General features: G+C 36.9%; 1 protein-coding gene across 1 annotated transcript in view; it reads left to right on the top strand.

Annotated features, from left to right (window-relative positions):
- Nucleotides 1–757: 757 nt before the first annotated feature.
- LOC127583617 (protein Aster-B-like) overlaps nucleotides 758–19,759 on the top strand; it is a 305,877-nt gene continuing 286,875 nt past the window's right edge. The window contains exon 1 of the mRNA XM_052039774.1: nucleotides 758–894. The gene's annotated coding sequence lies outside the window, so the exon portion shown is untranslated. The remainder of the gene's footprint in view (nucleotides 895–19,759) is intronic.

Below are 19,759 nucleotides of genomic sequence, written 5' to 3'. Positions count from 1 at the left end.
TACATTTTGCAAAATTGTGTAAAATAATTTATACCATGATGTGATAGAGTGATATTCTCATGCAGATGTGGGATTTGGTGGTTAGTGATTTCTTAACCGCTGCTGCTCAAATAAACAGTGTTATTCCCATTGTGATTTTGATTGGTTTTTAACTTTTGTTTACAGTATCTGCACTCAAATGGTATGGGTCAGTAGTCGTCCAGCCTGCTAATAGCTTGCTGCTGACAGTGTATCCATTCAGGAGGCCTAAAGGACAGCAAAGAAGTTCCAGCTATATTATTTCAATTTCATGAACAACTAGAAAGACTACTTCTTTCAAAATCTTAAATTCAATTTATATGAAATGTTTGACTGCACAAAACCCTATTTTACCTAAAAGGAACATCACAGATAAGTAAATTGAAGAGGTACTGGATCTAACCCAATGATTCATTGATTTCATGGTGACACTTACCAGTTTCTGGTGTGTCTTTGGTGTGCATTCATTCTTTTTTGTATAAGACTATTTTTAGAACTATGTTTTAACGGCACATAAAGGAATCTTGCTGAAACCATAGAAATGACTGATATGCTGCAGCTTCCTGCTGTGCAAATTTCATCTTCAGCCAACGTGGCCTGGTCAAGATCTTTAACTCCAACACTTCGTAGAAAACGTTTCAAAATGAAACGTTGGAAGAATGTTCAGAGTGATAAAGAACAAATGGTGAACAATATTTACTGTGGCTCAATAACCAAAGAGTATCTGCAGCTTCCTTCGATTGAAATCACTCCATCAAGCGATGAGGATACTCCATGGTCAAATTGTTCGACGCCAAGTGCTTCCCCACGTCGAAAACGTTTCCTGTTGAAGAGATGGCTGAAAGTTCGTGAGAAGAGGGATGCGAGTGAAACCAGGTAGGTATTGAACATAGAACTGTGAATTGGACAAGTGAAGTGCTGTAAACCAGAAATCTGTGGCACGTATAAGTACTGACAGTAAACTATTTATTTCTAACACATATAAGTACTGACAGTAAACTATCTATTTCTAAACCATGTCTTTTCTGGAATACACAAACTTTTCACTAAATATGTTCTAAACTTAAGAAAAAGAGGTAGGACAGGAACGTGAATCCAGAGGGCACTGTGATGACTTGTCTCCAGGGAGTAACTGCTTTTGCCGTATCACATTCATGCAAGGTTATCAGTGTGCTTCTAGTTTCTGATGGAATATGGTTAATCATTCCATTCACCATTTTTACTGGTAGTTGTAACTAAATATTCAGACATAGCTTAATGTCTGTTGGTTTCCAGCATTCTAATGAATCACAGCTGTTCTTAAATAAATTTGAGGTTTTTTTTTAATAATAATCTTGAAAATTGCTCTATATATGTTTCTGGAATTCATGCAAGCTTATCAGAACAGCTTATTAAGAAGTAAAAATAATTGATCAGTAGAAGAATTTATACTTATATAGCTAATGCCTATCTCCAAATTTACTTCCATATGCCACAATAGATTATCTTCTTACCACCAAGAGTTACAGTATATATTTGGTATGTTGTGTAGAAATGGAAGGTGTGGAAGGATTAGAGTGGATATATGAAAATTAGGCCATGTTTAAAAGCAGAAGTAATTAAAATGGGAAATCATACATATCGATGTGCAAGCTTACTATGTCCTTTAGATTTAGCAATTATTTAAATATTCTTCTGAATTTGTAATAATGTAAACTGAATAGTGAATATTATGTTCACGAGGAATATTATTAATTCAGCTTATTGTTTTAGTTTTGGTTTTCAAAGGTCCTAAATTGATCTTTTTGAAAACTGATATTTAGGAAGTATCAGCAACAGAGATTAGCCATTGAATATTAGATTTCTCATTCAAGCAATCTAGCGAAAATGATTGTTAACCAGAAGTCATACTCATCAGAGGTACAAAATGTAATGTAAAGGCTAATGCAGTACTTTTTTATTTTTAGACGGTTGGAATACAAAAAAGACAAAATGGTACTTCATAGAGCAGGGCCTTGGTCTCACCCTATCTGTAACAAATATTATTGTTGCTGGACTGTTTGAAAAAGCCAATGTTTCATTTCTATTTCTCTGCAACACAAGTTTGCTAAGTGCTAGATTCAATGTAATGGAAATAGCAATAGTGTATAGGGCAATTGACCACAATGTGGTAGACTCTCTGAATTTCTTCTCCAAATTTACATTTAGGACTGCCCAGCATCTTCCATTTGTATATAAGATGTTTAGATCTACTTTGGATTGACCAAGTGTGGTTGAAGGTAATGCAGTACCTTTGCTGAGAAGTTATGGAACTAATGGTTGTTAAAGACATGATTGATTTTTTGTTGGACGTGGCTAACTAACCAATGTCATCTCCTTTTTTCTTGCCAGGCTAAGATTTTAATTCACCAGCTTGTGAGCTTTCACCTATAGGTTGGCAAGACCTAAAGGGTGCATTTTTTTTTTCTGAGTAGGGATGGATTTAACATGAATTTGTTGTATTCACTGAGCACTGTTGATTCCCTTCAAATTTGTGATAGGGTGATATTTGCAAGCACCAGTGGTCAAGGTACCATTTGAATTGGTTCCTTTTTATTCACTTCTCTTAGACCATTTCTTTCCTTTTCTTGGCCTTTATGTTAATTTCTGAAAAAGCTTACTTTAGATCCTTTTCTGACAAAAATTGGAAATATTATTTTATACCCATTATTTCCCACTATTGCCTAATAGGCGAAAGAGATCCTATATTAAAGCAACCTCCAAAAAAGCTTGCAGATACTTTCCTCAGCCTCATGAAATGGGAGTGGAGAAATAAAATCTAGGACTTACTCCCATGTTAAAAGTCATGTATAAGTTCCCTTATAATTATTATGCCACTTCTACTTAATACTAATTTTCTTTTCCACTTTTGCCTTCTCCGTCGTGAAGCAAAGATTAATATTGTGCCTTTAACTGCAGGAGCTGGCTTCACAGGTACCTTTCCTAATGTAAAATTCTTCATGTACTAACCAAGAGTAAAAATTGATGCAAGGCTTTTCAACTTTAGGGGATTACAAGTAATCCATAGGACTATTGCAGAATGGTGATAAGTATCTGAGCCATTTCCATTTCATCTCTCTTATACAGCAGGCACTGAGAACAGTTGTAGTGATCCTGCCCTTTGGCTTGTATCAGGAGCGTAATCGAGTCATCCATCATGCTGGGGAACTTAATAAACCTTATAAATTTTTATCTACCAATCCACCTAGCAAGTGTAAAGTTAGAAAACAATCTGTAAACCTCAGGTCCAGTCTTCTGTACTGAAGCAATAATGTATTTGCTAATTTAAATCAAACAGGAGGCACTTCTTAGATTTTTGAGTTGTCCCTCAGAGTGATTTATAAACAAATGAACTCATTTTATTTTGAATCCATATATTCAATAAAGGGGATTCATTCTTTTTTGTTATGTTTTTCTCAGCTAACCCTACTCAAAATACATTTTCCAAGTACATATAGAGTGCACAATAAACAGATATTTTGAAAATGGAAAAAAATTATTATTAACCATATATTTTGTCCAGTCTGCTTTATTATTGTGAATTTTAAATGACTTATACATTCAGCGCAAATGAAATCGGCGGTGATAATTTTTGATGAGTAGATTTTGAACAGATTGTCAACACAGTTTGTGTTGGTGTTAGAAGTTCATAACCTTGCAATGAATTGCCACATTTATATCTAAATAGTAAACACTGAGAAGACAAATCATTTTATGGCTTGGAGCTGAGTACCAATATTTATATAGACATTTCAGCATGATTGGGAGGATGTGAAAGAGGAGAGGCGTTGCATTATTGATCAAGAAGACCATTACTACAGTAATAAGAGAGGATATCTTCGAATGTGGTCAATAAAAAAGGTGTAATCACTTTGCTGAGATCATTATAAAGGCCTCCCAAGAGTTAGTGGAGACACTGGAACAGATAGGTAGGGCAGATCACAAAGAGGTGCAAGAGGAAAATGGTTGCAGCATCAGGGAACTTTAACTTCCCCAATATTAACTGGATCTTAATGTGAAAGGATGAGATGAGGAATAATTTTTTTAAAGTGCCTCTATGACAGCTTTTTGTTCTAGTACACAGATAGCTCTACTAAGGACAGAGAAGTGCAAGACCTAATCCTAGGGAATGAAGTGGGCAAGTAGATGAAGTAGCATGTCAGTGGGCAAACACTCTGGGGATACTGACCATAACTTGATGTTTTAAAGTGTTTTGGTAGGGAATAAGTATACTTGGGAGATTAAGGTTGGTGAAGCAGCACTTGGAGTATTGTGTTTAGTTTTGGTCACCCTGCTGTAGGAAAGATGCCATTAAACTGGAAAGAGTGCAGAAAAGATTCACGGAAACATTGCCAGGACTTGACTGGTTTATAGGGAGAGGTTGAGCAGGCTAGGACTTTATTCCTTAGAGCAAAGAGACTGAGGGGTGATACTTGTAGAGGTGTATAAAATCATGAGGGACATAGGGTGAATGCACACAGCCTTTTTCCCAGGTTTGGGGAATCAAGAATTAGAGGGCATAGGTTTAAGGTGGGAGGGAAAGATTTATTAGGAACCTGAGGGGCAACTTTTTCATACACATTAGTGTAACGAGCTGCCAGAGGAAGTGGGATAGGAGGGTACAGTAACAACGTTTAAAGGACATTTAGACAGATACATGGTTAGGAAAAGTTTAGAGAGATATGCGCCAAAATATTTTCATACTTTAGCATAAGCTTAAAGACATGATAGTGCTAAAACAACAATTGGATAATATAGACAGACTTTAGCAGGAAATTTGAGGAAATGCCTCTTTATTTTTACTGAATTGAAAATGAGTTTTCAAATCATTCATGCATTTTGCTGGTTAGTATTTATTCATTTAACTATACAAAGCACACTGAAGTGGCATGTGTTCACTACAATGAAAACAAAACTGTTCATCATTTATAAAGAAGGCTAATTAATGCTAACTTTGTCAATGTGATCCAGTCACATAGGACATAGAACAGTACAGCACAGGAACAGGCCCTTTGGCCCACGATGTTGTGCTAAACTAATTAAGCTAGTAATTGAGCACTAACTAAACTGCCTATGCAATGCCCATATCCCTCCATTCTCTGCGCATTCATGTACCTATCTAAGAGCCTTTTAAATGCCTCTGATGTATCTGCCTCCACGTCTACCCCTGGCAGCGCATTCCCCAGGCAACCACCACTCTTTGATTTAAAAAAAACTTGCCCAGCATATCTCCTTTGAATTACTCCTCCACCTTAAATGTATGCCCTCTAGTATGAGACATTTCAACCCTGGGGAAAAGATTCTGACTGTCTACCCTATCTATGCCTCTCATAATCTTATAAAATTCTATCAGGTCTCGCCTTAGCCTCCACACTCAGAGAAAACAACTCAAGTTTATCCAACCTCTCCTTGTAGCATATACCTTCTTAATACAGGCAGCATCCTAGTAAACCTCTCCAAAGCCTCCACATCCTTCCTATAATGGGGCAACCAGAATTGAATGCAGTGCTCCAGATGCGGCCCAACCAGAGTTTTGTAAAGCTACGATGTAACTTCCTGACTCTTGAACTCAATGCCTCGACCAATAAAGGCAAGCATGCCATACACCGCCTTTACCACCCTATCAACCTGTGCAGCCACTTTTAAGGGAGCTATGGATCTGGGTCCCAAGATCCGTCTGTACAATAACATTGTTGAGGGTCCTGCCATTAACTGTGTACTTTCCTTTACATTTGACCTCCTGAAGTGCAATACCTCACATTAGAGGGATTAACTCCATCTGCAATTTCTCCACCCATATCTGCAGCTGATCTATATCCCACTGTATCCTTTGGCTATCTTCTATACTGTGCACAATGCCACCAACCCTTTGTATTGTCTGCAAACTTACTACCCGCTCATCTACATTTTCATCCACATTATTTATATATATCACAAACAGCAGATGTCCCAGTATGGATCCCTGCAGAACATCACTGGTCCAGCCAGGATAAGTCCCATCGATCACTGCCCTCTGTCTTCCATGGGCAAGCCAATTATGAATCCAAACAGCCAAGTCACTGTGGATCCCATGCAACTTAATCTTCTGAATGAGCCTACAATGAGGGACCTTGTAAAACCTTTCCACTTCCTGACAATAGACATTTAAAAATAATATCCTGCAGTTCCATATTGGCATTTCCTCATTCAGGACACTTTTGAGATTTACAGAGGTGGGTTTGTAAACAACTCTCAGGGACTATGACTTGCAGTCTTGAAACAACAAATTTTATTTTCTAAGTGATTCTAGAATTGGCTCTATCCTGTCTCTGAGATTTTGAGTTAGTGTTTAAGGTTTTTTTCAAGTGTTTTGGAACAGATTATAATGATGTCTTTCAAGTCAAAAATAACATTTTCTGGTTATAGAGCTTTTACATGAGTCAGAAAAGTGGAAGTTAGGGCTGCGGCGTAACTTCATTCAATCCAATGATGCCCAGCAGTAATTTAACCTATTCTTCATGACCGCACACATTTTGCATGCATATTTTTGGCTCTAGAATTTCCTGTTTCATGTACACATTTGAATTTGATTTGAAGTCAGTACAGTTGTGAGCACATACTAGCACAATACCTGGTCTCTGCACTTGGCAGTTCAGGTTGCTGATTGTTATATTGAGAGGGAACATGGACTGAACTTATGATTATAGGTTTTAATATGGTCATAGGGATTGCTGTTTGTTCTTATCACTTTCCATGAATTACACCACAGAGTGATCTTAGTCAACTGCAATTAAACACATATTTCTTATTCATTAACAATTTTAATTACACTGCAGAGATTTGATTTTAATTATGTTGCAGCTTATCTATTTGATCACTCTGGAAATAATACCTGGACCTCACCTAAAGTTTATTCCACATTCTGCACTTTTAGGTTCTGGGAGTGCTGGTGGGGTTGGGGAGGGGGGAAGTTATAGAGATAGAGGCTGAAAGATGATAAGTGAAACCAGATAAGGGAGAGATGATGGTAGATGGAACCAGGTGGATGAGGGGATAGGAAAGATAGGCCATGGGGGAAGAAACTCAGCTGGATAGGCAATGTGGGTGATGAGCAGATGGAACCTGTTCGGGGAGGGTAACAAATCAAGGTAGTGTGGGGGTGGTGGGTGGGGTTGAAGGGAATGAAAATGGTGAACAAAGGGATACAGTGGACTGATATGAGTGGGAAAGGAATATGGAGGGTGTGGGTTACCTGAAATTGGAAAATTCAATGTTCATACCATTGGGTTGTAGGTTACCCTAGTTGAATATGAGGTGTTGTTCTTCTAGTTTGCATTTGGCCTCACTGTGGCAGTGTAGAAGGCCAAGGACAGACACGTAGTATGGGACTGGGAAGCAGAGTTGATATGATACGCATCCAGAATATCAGAAATTCTCTTCCTAAACCTCTCCACCTCAACATCTATCTTTATCAGATGGCCTTTAAAACCTACCTCTTTGATTTGCCTTTGGTCATATCTTATGTCATTTGGTGTCCAATGCTGTCTGATAATGCTCCATTGAAGGACTTGAGACATTTCATTTATGTTTGCGGTGCTCTGTGAATGTCGCCTATGGAACAGACGTATTAAATTGTAAGAAACTTCTTGCTAAATTTCAGGAATCACCAGTAATTATGGCACTTTTCCACTTGTCTGAGAAGGTGGTAGTTGAACTATTATTTGATGGCAGTTAAATATAAAATAAATTGGAGTGGGATCTGAATCATATTTGGGCCAGACCATACAAAGCTGGAACATTTTCTTATTGCCTAATAGATATTACTGAACTAGCTGGTTTCTATCATTTTAAGCTGTTTAATATATTGAAAGTGTTTTCCTATCATTGTTAATGCTAATTTTCCATTGTTTAGAAAGAGAAGAAATAATAAATTGAGTTTATAAGCAAGTTCTTGTGAATTCTGTGAGTGGCTAACTTTATTAGTTGCAGTGAGAAACTGCAGAAATTCCAATTAAACATTTTGTTTGTTGAATCTCTTCAACTGACATTACTGAGTCTACTAAACCCTTAGAATTGAATATTTAGGCTCCTGGGACATCTATGGAGAAGATGGAAAATAGTGGAAATTGCTTCATCAGTTGTTCCTGCATTAGGGTTACCATTAACTTCTTGGTACTGTTACTCACAACCAATTGGTTTGTACTGGTGACCACTCACATGGTGATGCTTGTTATAAGTAAAACCCAACTGATGCTTGTATCAAAAATAAGTTATAATTTAATGCACTCGGGACACTTTCCGTTTCTTTAATGTGGTCTTGGTCTTTCTGCATCATCAATCATGCAGAAGCACAATGCATTACTTTCCCTGGTGACCAGGTTTTCTGCTTAAGAAGCTGTGATGTTAAAGTGAAAAATCTGTAGTGCTAGAAATCTGAAACACAAACCGAAAATATTAGAAATAATCAGCAGGTCAGGAGAAATCTGTGAACAGAAGAAATAAAATTAATCTGTAAGGTTTTGAAGAAAGATTATCAATGTGAAATGCTGAGTTTTTTCCCAACATTTTCAGTTTTTATTTAAAATAAAATTCTATTTGTATTAATGTCTATACCTGTACAGAAACCCATGTGAAGAGTTCACAGCCATTGCTGAAAGATCAGATTTCCACTGAACTATAGCTATGTTTTGTCATCGTTTACTGATAGGTTATGCATTAGAATTTTGTTTTAACTCTTTATTGATTTCAATGTTAATGGGTAGAATTTGAATAATTTAAAATTTAAGCAATAATTTGAGCCCACAACCCTTGACTTGAAAACTCTATCTATCTTAGTCTTGAATGCATTGGATGACTATCTGGGGTGAAGAATTCCTAAGAACTGTGCCACTCTGAGAAAGAAAAAAAAGCCTCTTCCATCTTAAATGGAGGACATCTTATTCTGAAACTGTGTACCCATGTTCCAGAACCTCGACATGAGGGGAAATGTCATCTCAACATCTGTCCTCAGAATTCTGTATTTTTCAGTGAGGTTACCAATTTCAATGGAAATTCAGCAATGTGGTAATTATATATGGTTGATTCCTGCTTTTATTCATCATCTTATAGAATATAGAACAGTACAGCACAGGAACAGGCCTTTCAGCCCACAATGTCTACATTGAACACAATGCAGAATTAAATTAAATCTCTTCTCATGATCCATATCCCTCCATTCCCTGCATATTCATGTGTCTATCTAACAGTTTCTTAAACGCCACTGTTGTATTGGCCTCCACCGCTACCCCTGGCAGCCCATTCTAGGCACCTACCATTCTCTGTGTTTAAAACAAAATCTTGCCCCACACATCAACCTTACCCCCCCCACCTTAAAAGCATATCCTCTAATATTTGACATTTCTACCCTCACAAAAAAATTTTGACTGTTTACCCTATCTATGCCTCTCAGAATTTTCTGAACTTCTATCAGGTCTCCCCTCAGCCTCCAATGCTCCAGAGAAAACCCAAGTTTGTCTAACCTCTCCTTATACTTCAAACCCTCTAATCCAGGTAGCATCCTGGTAAACTTCTTCTGCACCCTTTCCAAAGCCTCCACATACTTCCTGTAATGGGGCAACCAGAATTACACCCAATTTATAATATTTATTTGTCCCACTTCAGAACAGAAAATCTAGGATAGTTGGTCAATGCAATAATATGGGCACTTTGGCAATGCCAGATGTCAAACTGAGTTGATCTGAGACATCAAATGGTTAGTAGAGGAATTTTCTTAGCAATTCTCACCAGTTTATCCATTAGCCAACATTACTAAAACATTGGTTTATGTTTTACAATGATTCTCACTGTGGAAATGATAGTGCCCACAATGATAAAGTGATCTAAATGCCATGGTTTTCCCCTTTCTTGATGTCAGTTGCTGTCAGCCACCCGATCTAAAAAAAAATTTCTGCAGTGGTGATGTTATCAAGCAGATTGGGCAGCCAGTTATACTGAAGAATTCTCACAAACAGCAAATTTGGAAGGGAAGTGCACAATTTTTAACTGACATTTTAAATGTGTTCAGAAATGTGAAATATTTGAGCATGCACATAGAATTAGGTAGAAGCTGAAATATTATAAGCTTTTCAACATAAAAATGATATTTCACTATTTAAAAGCACAGAAATGTGAACTAATAATTTTAGGAAATAATAATTCACGTATACTCAAAGACATGTAAACTATAGACATGTAAACTGTAGGCTCCAGTCACGTAAACAGACACATTCTAATGTTACATGACTGGAATCTATAGTCCCTGCACTTGGAGAAGTTGGCTATGCTGGAAATTCCCATGCCCATTCTGCTTGCACTTGTGGGTTTAATGGGAATTAGGGGAGGGGAACTAGGAAGGGATGATGATTGAATAGAGGGCAGCTAAGAAGAAGGGTGAGCGAACAGAGGGAGCTATTCATGAGAGGGCTGAAGAAGGGATAGAATTAGGGAGGGAGACTGAGGACGAGGTTGTGCGCAAGAGTGTTTATGTTTGTGTTCACTGTAAGTATTATCAGTGTGTGCCTTGTGTGTGTAGGTGTCCATTTGTTTGTGTGTGTACAGGTGAATGTACCAAGTCTGGTCTCCATTTGTCTTGGATCTCCAAGCCATTGGACCAAGACCTTACTTACTCTGTCAAGATTGTTATAGCTGATGTTCAACAGCCACTCTTGTTTGAAGAACTTGTGCACAAGCATCTTCTTCCTCTTGAAGTGGAAGCATGTCATTCTTCACCCTGAGGGACTGCCTTAGAGGATGAATCAGAGGCATTCAAACCAAATTTAAATTGCTTTATTATTATAAATTATTTTAAAATGTATTTACTTGATTACTTGCACTTTTTTGATCCAGGTTGGCATCCCATTCAAGTGAATGGGGCTGCAATACATACCGTACACCAGCCATTGCTAGCATAAAGCTGAAGGGGCCAGATGTTAAATTATCCAGACCCCTAACCTTGTACAACTGAGCTCTGACTCTGAGGTCAGACTGAGTATGGTGGTGGAGTGGTAGATTAGTTAAGTTGGTATCCGACTTCCAGTGTGCTCCTGACTTTAGAGAAATGCACTGAACCACCACTGGTAAAAGAAGGGTATATTTTGGTTCAGTGCAGCCTGTGAGGGAGCAAGGAATCATTCATTGACAGCAGCCTCTGTATTTCCAAAGGAGTTGCTGTCAGTTTCACAGTGCAACATTAGTAAATGCTTTAAATTTCACTACCATTACAGCTGCAAAATCTGATCCATCATCTGGTCATCATTCTATTGCTCTTTATGGAATTGCAACCAGAACTACACTTAAAAGGTGTAGTTTTGTGAGCCATTGAGGTCATAAAAGGGACTGTATAAATGCAATTGTTTTATTATTTATGTATATAAACATTTTAACAGAAACCTTGATGTGCCCCATTCATTAAGCTTGGACTAATTTGATTGAGCCAAGTTGATGAGACATCAGGCTTTAATGATTTGTGCACCAAAATGTTATTGATCATTTAGAGATGCAGTAACAAAGGTGAATAGTTTCCCAAAGATTCTTTGAAGACAAGAATTGAATCAAAGATATAGACTGTTGAAAATGTTGCACCAGTGTTCAAATATGTAAAGATGATAATGCAGGAAATACAATGAGTTGCCTTCATCTTAGTGAAAGAAAACTTATAGTGTATTCACAAGCATTTAATTGTTTGAGCTATTTGGGTATTGTTAATGCAGATTTGTAAAGCATAAATATGAATTCTTAAGAGAAATTGCGAATGTTATTCATTATCTGTCATATACTAGGACATTGTAAAAGCATTTGATAAAAAAACAAGCTTGCATTTATTTACCAGCCTTTGTAATCTCAAGCTTCTACAGACAGTGAAATAACTTTATTATTGTGATGAGTGCAGTTACTTTAATGCGGGGAGCACACAGCTAATTTGATCACAGCAACATTGCACACACCCGATAATGGTCAGATAATTTGCTCAAGGAGCCTGGTTACCTAGTTTATAGGGCCATTTAGTTAATAGATTAATGAGGGAAGTTAGAGAGAAAAAACCGTAAAGGGTCGTAAAGCTGTGAAAATGCGTTTCAGAGCTGTTTGCTGAAACCTGAACCTTGAATCCAAAAGGAGAATGCTAGAAAAAACTAGCAGATCTGGTAGTGTTAATGGAAAGAGGGAAACAGAGTTAATATTTCAGAAGGATATCCTTTGCAAATGGGACATCCTTGGCCTCACACTATCAGAAATATTCCCTTTGTCATGTCCAACCCCCCACCTCTCCTAACTTGAAACTAATTTGTTCTCTCACCTTTCCAGTTCTGATGAAGAGCCTTCAACCTCAAGTACTAACTCTGTTTCTCTTTCCACAGATGCTGCTGGACTTGTTGAGTGTTTCCAGCATTTTCTGTTCTCATTTCAGATTTCTAGCATCTGCAGTTGAATTTTATATTGTATTGAATTTCAATAGCATCTTGATTTTTATATTGTATGCTGAATTCCATCAGGTTTATTTTGCTGGAAACTGCTCAAAAACAGGCCCAAGATATACTAAGTTATTTTGCATTCCCAGGGAAAGCAAGGATGCACTCAAATACATTTAACCAAAAGTCCAGGTGTTCAAGTCTGTAGATCTGACTGCTGGTTGCACAGTAGCATCGCTCTGTGATTATAGATAGGCAGAATTCACAAAGGCACCCATTTTAGCACTTCCTATTGGACAATAGTCAGTATGGAATGGCTGATTTATCTTCATTCCTGTGTCCATGATAACTGAGCTCAATAGAGCCTACCTTTTTGTAAGCTATCTGAGTACTGGATCGAGGGTCTTATGTAAAATGGAATGCCTTATTTTATCAAGGCCAGGTTGTTTTGTAAACATTTCATAATTGTACTACATGTTTTGAACTCCGCAGATATTTCAAATGTTTGACTTTTTTAGGCATGATCCACTGCCTCACAGCTTCCTAGGTTTTCCTTTTTGGATACCAATCCATCCATACTGTGTGTCCATAATGTTTGAGTATGGACAATGAGTATTAGCAGTTAGAGGTACTTGTGTCATGTATCCCTTGATGTTTCAAAGGTATCTTTGCTACCAGGAGATGTTGGATAGCAATCAGATATTGGAATACTAGTTGACTTTTTCATCTGTTCCTTAATCCAGGGAACTTAAATTAATGCAGCTCTGGCAATGTAATTGAGATTGTTTATTTCAAGATAGATCATAATTCAGGATCCTCTGGCGTGTATAGCTAAATTATAGTATTAACCAAAGAATAACACTTTATACTGATGGCAACACTGAGTAGCATTAGTGATGGTAGGAAATCATATTGTATGAACAATATGATTTGTTGTATTCATATTGTATGTTAAGAAGCAAGGAACATAATGATGTTCAACTCTCCCTTTGTGACTATGCAGGAGTGCTATTTTTCTGTTCTTTTTCCTTGTGTAAATAATTGCCTGCACAAAAAACTGGGAAGGGAAATTGCACAATTAGATGCACACCTCTTGGGATGTGGAAGGAAGCCAGAGCACTAAGAATGTGGAACGTGATTGCTAGCAATTCATATTGATCATAAAGGTATGATTTCTTACCTTCCTTAATTTCAGTGAATGAGAAATGGACTGAGGTACAGATGGTCATAGCCTTTCTTACCTCCACTTGTAGATTTTTATATCCAGGTGAAAGAGAGGAAATGTTGTCCTAATGCGCAATTAAATATATGCTAGTTATTACCATGTTGTATTTAGGGAACAGAAGACATTAAATGTTCTCCTTTATTGACTTTGACCACTGGTCAAATCATCATTCAGTGCCCAAGAGGGTGAGATTGTGAAAACAATAGTGAAGGTCATAATATAATTTTAACTAGAGGCAACATGGGCAGAGAGCTTTCTTTAATATTAGGCTTTATAATGACAAAGGAGGAGGACATTCAGCCCGTAAATCAATGCTGGCTCCCAGAATAATCCCATTCCCCCACTTAATTCTCTGTGACCTTTTCTTACTCTTATGCCCATCAGCTCTACTCTGATACTCCTACCACCCATCGAAACTCAGGGCAATTTACAGTGACCAATTAATCTACCAACCAGTACATCTTTGGGATGTGGGAAGAAACCTATGCTATCACAGAAAGTACATACAGCTCTGCCACCACTACCAGCAGAAAGCACCAGAGATTAGGATCTAACCTGAATCGCTGGATTTGTGAGATAGCAATGCTCCTCAGCTGCACCGCTGTGCTGTTAAGTTCAAGGAGCAAACTTCACCCTTTCTTTTGTAGTTTCCTGCTGATGGCCTGGAATTCAATATGTGGAATGGTAGGACATTTATTCAATCGTTTGGTGCAACACTTGATATACCAGTGTACTGTTCCAATAATCAGTCCCAGTTTATTCATCTTACTAAAATAGGTTATGTTCCTGTCCACAAACCTGAGATGATCTAAAGCTTTGCTGTCAGTTTTCTAACTTGCTCCAGTGCTATTTACCATTGATGTCCGTCCTTGCTGACCTAGTTAAGAGTTTTTAAACTCTGATATCTGGCCTTGTCACACCCCATCTTTGAAATCTAAGTATCCTGCCCATAGATTCACTCTTCCAATTCTCGTGTCCTCATCATCCATGAATATAATTACACCATGAATGGCAGCTGCGATTTCATTTGTCAAACCCTAAGCTCTGGACTTCTCATTAAATCTTGCCAGCTCTCTACCTCTCTTTTCCCCTTTTAAGTTATTCTCTCAAACCCATTGTTTTGACCAAGATTTAAAGTATTTTGCTCAAATATCTCCATGTGGCTTGCTGGTAAAACCTCATTTGATGATGTTTCAGTAAAATGACGTGGGCATTGTGTTAAGTTAAAGTCATTTTATAAATACAAATTGTTATTATTAAAGGGCTCAATGAAATATGCTGGAGAAAGTGTTTATTGCTGCAATTTTCCAAATTGTTGAATGACAGGTTTCCACTACACACTATTGTAGAAACTAACCTGACCCACAAAATACCCAGCATCAACAGATCAGCTCTTTTAGAAATATTTACTTTGATAGCCCTGTTGCATTTGAAGCATGGGAAATATATTCTAAAGTAGGAGTTCATTGTTTCTTAATGGTATCAAAATATATGCACAATGTGAATGTAATCATATGTTAGTTGTAATAAACTTATTCCACATGTAGTAAAGTCATTACTTGGGATTATTATAGAAGACACATGTTCAGAGCTTGAAGAGTTTAACTGAAAGAATCAGTCAGTAAAGAGCATATTGGTATTTTATAAACTTTCCAGATTCACATTCTCACTTTTGCAATTTTCACAGTTTATGCACAACACCTGATATTAATGGAAAATTATCCTTCAACCATTAACTGCAACTTTACTTTTCCCCTCACCTTTGATCCCTTCTACACAATAATAGTTATAACAAGATTGAGCTGGTATAATGTAATTTAAAGTCCATGTGATTAAGGGGAATGTGGGACTCTTGATTGAATACAGTTTTCGGACTTGAGTTAATAAGTAGTGCCTTACAGGTTTAATACTTAAACAACTTTGGTTACCCTTTCCAGTATTATAGTGCCATCTCATCTTGCTAGAACTCCTATACAGTAGGAAACGAGTGAGCCATGCATAGTATTACTGAATACAGGTAATGAAATTGCCATTGTGACTTCTACAACAGGAAAAACTACAGATGTTTTTATTTCAGCCAAGTCAAAACCGTGATTTTGCCTTGGCTTTCTTAAATTGACTAATAGCTATTATCTTTTTATAATCCTGTTATTAAAATTTTTGGGGGATGAATGGGATGAACCTAAGGTTAGATGAAAATTTTCTATAAAACATGTTTAGCTGCAGTAGATCCTTAACGTAAAATGCGAGTGTAAATAATACTTTAATGTATATATAAAAGTTTCTTGTTATGTTCAAACCGATGGATCAGATTTCAAGTTGTGCATATGTAGTTCACAAACCTTCTTAAAGGATGTGACAGTGTACTTTCTTCCTTTATTTTGAAGAGAAATTGTATTTGTTATTTAAGTGTTCTAAATGTGAAATGTGATGACATGATTTAGTAATTCAGAATTAATAAGTAGATAAAGAAGTGTTGCTTCAATTCATGTGGTTTAGTACCAATTTGCTGGCAACTTTATTGTTAGAAATTTATACAAATTGATAGTCAGTTATTTCAATCAGCTTTGTTTTCTTTTGTCACATAGTTCAGTGTTTCGTGTGTTTCAGGCGATGTGAATGTTCTGCTGCTGCTGCATGTGTGTGTGTTATATGTGCACATATGTATGTGCAAGTGAGAGAGTAAGAGAAAATTACCAAGTTTTAGCCGTATGCTCTTTTTTTATTAGTTTATTTTTTTCAAAGAAATGCTCCATGTAGTCATTATAAATTTGCTATCAAGAACAGCATTTTATGCTAATGAAACTTGTAAATATATTGACATGGATACAAATCAAAATTCAGTAATAATTTCTATCACTGAAGTGATGGTGACAACAAATCATAGCAGACGTGATAGAGTTACTGCCTTAAAATCATTTGCCAATATTTGTTTAGAATATTGTAAATGATGTTACATTTTTTAAGAAATGAACTTCATTGTAAAGTGCTGTGGAATGGAAGGTGACAGCATAATAGAGGAGGTGTTGTGGGCTGTGAAGTTATATAATATAATGTCACTGTTTGATCAAATTATGTACATTTATCAGTAGGTTATTTGGGACTGAGATGCAAATATATGATTTTACAAAGATGCTAATGAATATTTTGTGAAATAAATGTTGTATATCAATGTATATAATGAAAATAGTTTGATCGAAAACAATATTGAAAATAAAAAAGGAAGTACAATGGCTAGAAAAATCAAAAAGTAGAATAACATTGGGAAAATGAAGGTTAATGCATGAGCAGATTTTTTAAGTGAAAAGAACAAAACACAAGCTTATGTGTTTTGTTTGTCAGCATAATCCAGAAACCTGTGCCACAGATTCATTTTGAGTGAAGTCAAAATGAACCTGTGGCACAGAGACCTGAGAAGAGACAAATGGGAAATGATAAACCAGGGAGTAGTGGAGAACACATTCAACCAGAATGCAGAAGCTTCTAGATTTCTGGTAGTTTGTTTATAAATTCATGAGGCAGAAGCTCAACTTTCAGATCACTGCCAATGAAGCTGTCTACTCTCCATCCGCCTGCTAGTCGGGATATTTCTGGCCTGTGTTTGATGAATACTGTTGGGCGATGATTGACATTGCATCATTTTTTGTCCCTTCCTTTTCAGGCATATTATTCCACTTAGGTGGATAGGATCACTATCCAAAACTGTTGACGCTGCTATTTTATTGCAGACTGCAGATGTTCCTTCCGTTACTGTGTAGTGGTAAAGAGTGAAGTGAAAATCTGATACAGTATTCACTAACAGCAAGCAAGCCTGAGTAATGAGATATCTTGAAATTCAACCTTAACACTTATTTTTCATGAGTCAAGTTCTCAGCAAAATATTGTGGGTCATCCTTAGTCCCAAACATAATTCTGATCAAAGTATAGCTGCAATACCTCGATGTTATTTTTATTTATTTGCTCTGACTTTTCTCTTCCTTGTATATTATGTACCTTCCCATCAAATGTCAATCAAAATTATAAGCATTATTAAATTCTCTGCAGCTGTGTTAACAGCATTCCAGTGGAATGTAAAATAAAGGCCTCTTTTATACTTAAAACATTTTTGCCCCATTGAAGTGTCATGCCATTATAGAGCTTGCAATTTCTGCTAAAAACTGTAAAGAATATTTGTTTAAACTGTCTTCTTTCACAAACAGTTTAACTTGTAAGTACAGAGTTTGAGTTTCCTAGACGAAAGCAAAACTAATACATAATTCAGAATACTGTGTTTGGCTCTTTTAATTTCCTGTGGCCAACATTACTGACAAAATAGTCATATCTATTTCCATCCTCCAGTCTGTCACAAGAGCTTTCTGAGTCTGCATTTGAAAGCTGTTGCAATAGGTATTATTTACAAGGATCTCAGTGGATATATAAGAATCTATTTAAAATAATTATGTAGATTGAATGGCACATGAGAAGAAATGCGTGGTTTCTGTTACAATGTGGAATTAATGGATGTTTCTTCTTTGGTTGGAATCTATATTCTTAGCACAAGAACTGTAATTGGATTAATAGTCAAAAAGGCCTAATACTGCAATTGACTGCATCTAATCATTCAACAACAAAATATATTTTAGTACAAGCATGAGTTTCTGCACTACTGTGCTTTAACTTTAAAAACAAACGTTAAGTTCATTTCTATATTTTTCTGGAGGCTAAATTTTAATCCAATTTGCACAATGAAAGCATACCAAATAAGGGACTTTAATGAGGCTGACACAGATGAACATTGATTAAACAAAACTGCTTCCTTGCAGCAACAAAGTTGCAGTGAAAGATCCTCATCAATGACTTACATAGAGATGCTTCGAGTTTCAAATTAAAATTTCCAGCACGCTTGCCTGCCTACTAGCTAAGGTCATTCATTGAAATTATCTGATAAAAGTCTGATTAATTGAAGATATTCTTTGATTAATGTCAGGAGTTGCGAGAGCATGACATATATCAAGCATTTTTGTAATCTCTCAGGAAGTATCCAGATGTATCAGCTTTGATGTCACAGTGAATTTGCTTGTGTGAATTTGGCATTAAATTTGTATACTTTTACAGAGTGATGGGAATTTATGAATAATAGTTAACCTAATCTCTCTAAACAGGTGTTAAATCTTGCAAGATACTTTGATGTTAGCTTTTGATAACTATTTCAGTGCCTTGAAATTGGACCGTATAACGTATTTTAAAGAATGTAAGAAAATGAGAAATAGAAGCAGTTGGCCTTGAAGTCCTTCAATCCTGATTCACATTCGATGAGATCCAGGCAAATCTGAACATTTTCCTCAAATCCATTTTCCTTCCTGATAAGTATAGGGCAGGAGGACGGTTAATTTACTAGGCTGGGAAGCATGGAATGTTGATCTGGAATAAATGGTTGCACTGGAGAAGTTGCAGAGGAGATTTAGAGAATGTTGCCTGGGATGAAATCGGAAATGAGGAGAGACTGGATAGGCTGGGTTTGTTTTCCTTGGAACAGAGACGGCTGAGGGGGGACCTTGATAGTAATGTACAAAATTACACACGGCATAGAAAGGGTGGTTAGTGAGAAACTTTTCCCCATAATGGAAATATATAAAATCAGAGGGCATAGGTTTGAGGAGAGGAGAAGGAGGAATAGAGGGAACCTTGGTAATTTTTTGTTTCACCGTGAGGGTGAAGTACACTGCCTCAGAAGATGATAGAGACGGACTCTTACAACATTTAACAAATATCTGGGCATGCACTTAGGTTGCCAAGACATGGAAAGCTATGGACCAAGTGCTGGTAAATGGGATTAGTATAGATTATCAACATGAGCATGGTGGGCAGAAGGGCCTGTTTCTGTGCTGTATGACTCCATGACTCTAAAAACGGAACATCTTGGAACTACTCAGCAGGTCAGGAAACACCTATGCAGAGGGAAACAGAGTTAACATTCCAGATCGATGACCTTTCATCAGAATGAATAAAAGTTACAAATCAGAAATGCTTTAAGTAGCAGAGAAGGGGAAGGTGTGGAGAGAACAAATTTGCTCTTCACAAATGTGGTTTCTTTCCT

This window comes from Pristis pectinata, chromosome 27 (genome assembly GCF_009764475.1).
Source record: "Pristis pectinata isolate sPriPec2 chromosome 27, sPriPec2.1.pri, whole genome shotgun sequence".
NCBI classification, from domain to species: Eukaryota; Metazoa; Chordata; class Chondrichthyes; order Rhinopristiformes; family Pristidae; genus Pristis; species Pristis pectinata.
This window is presented reverse-complemented; position numbering and strand designations above follow the sequence as displayed.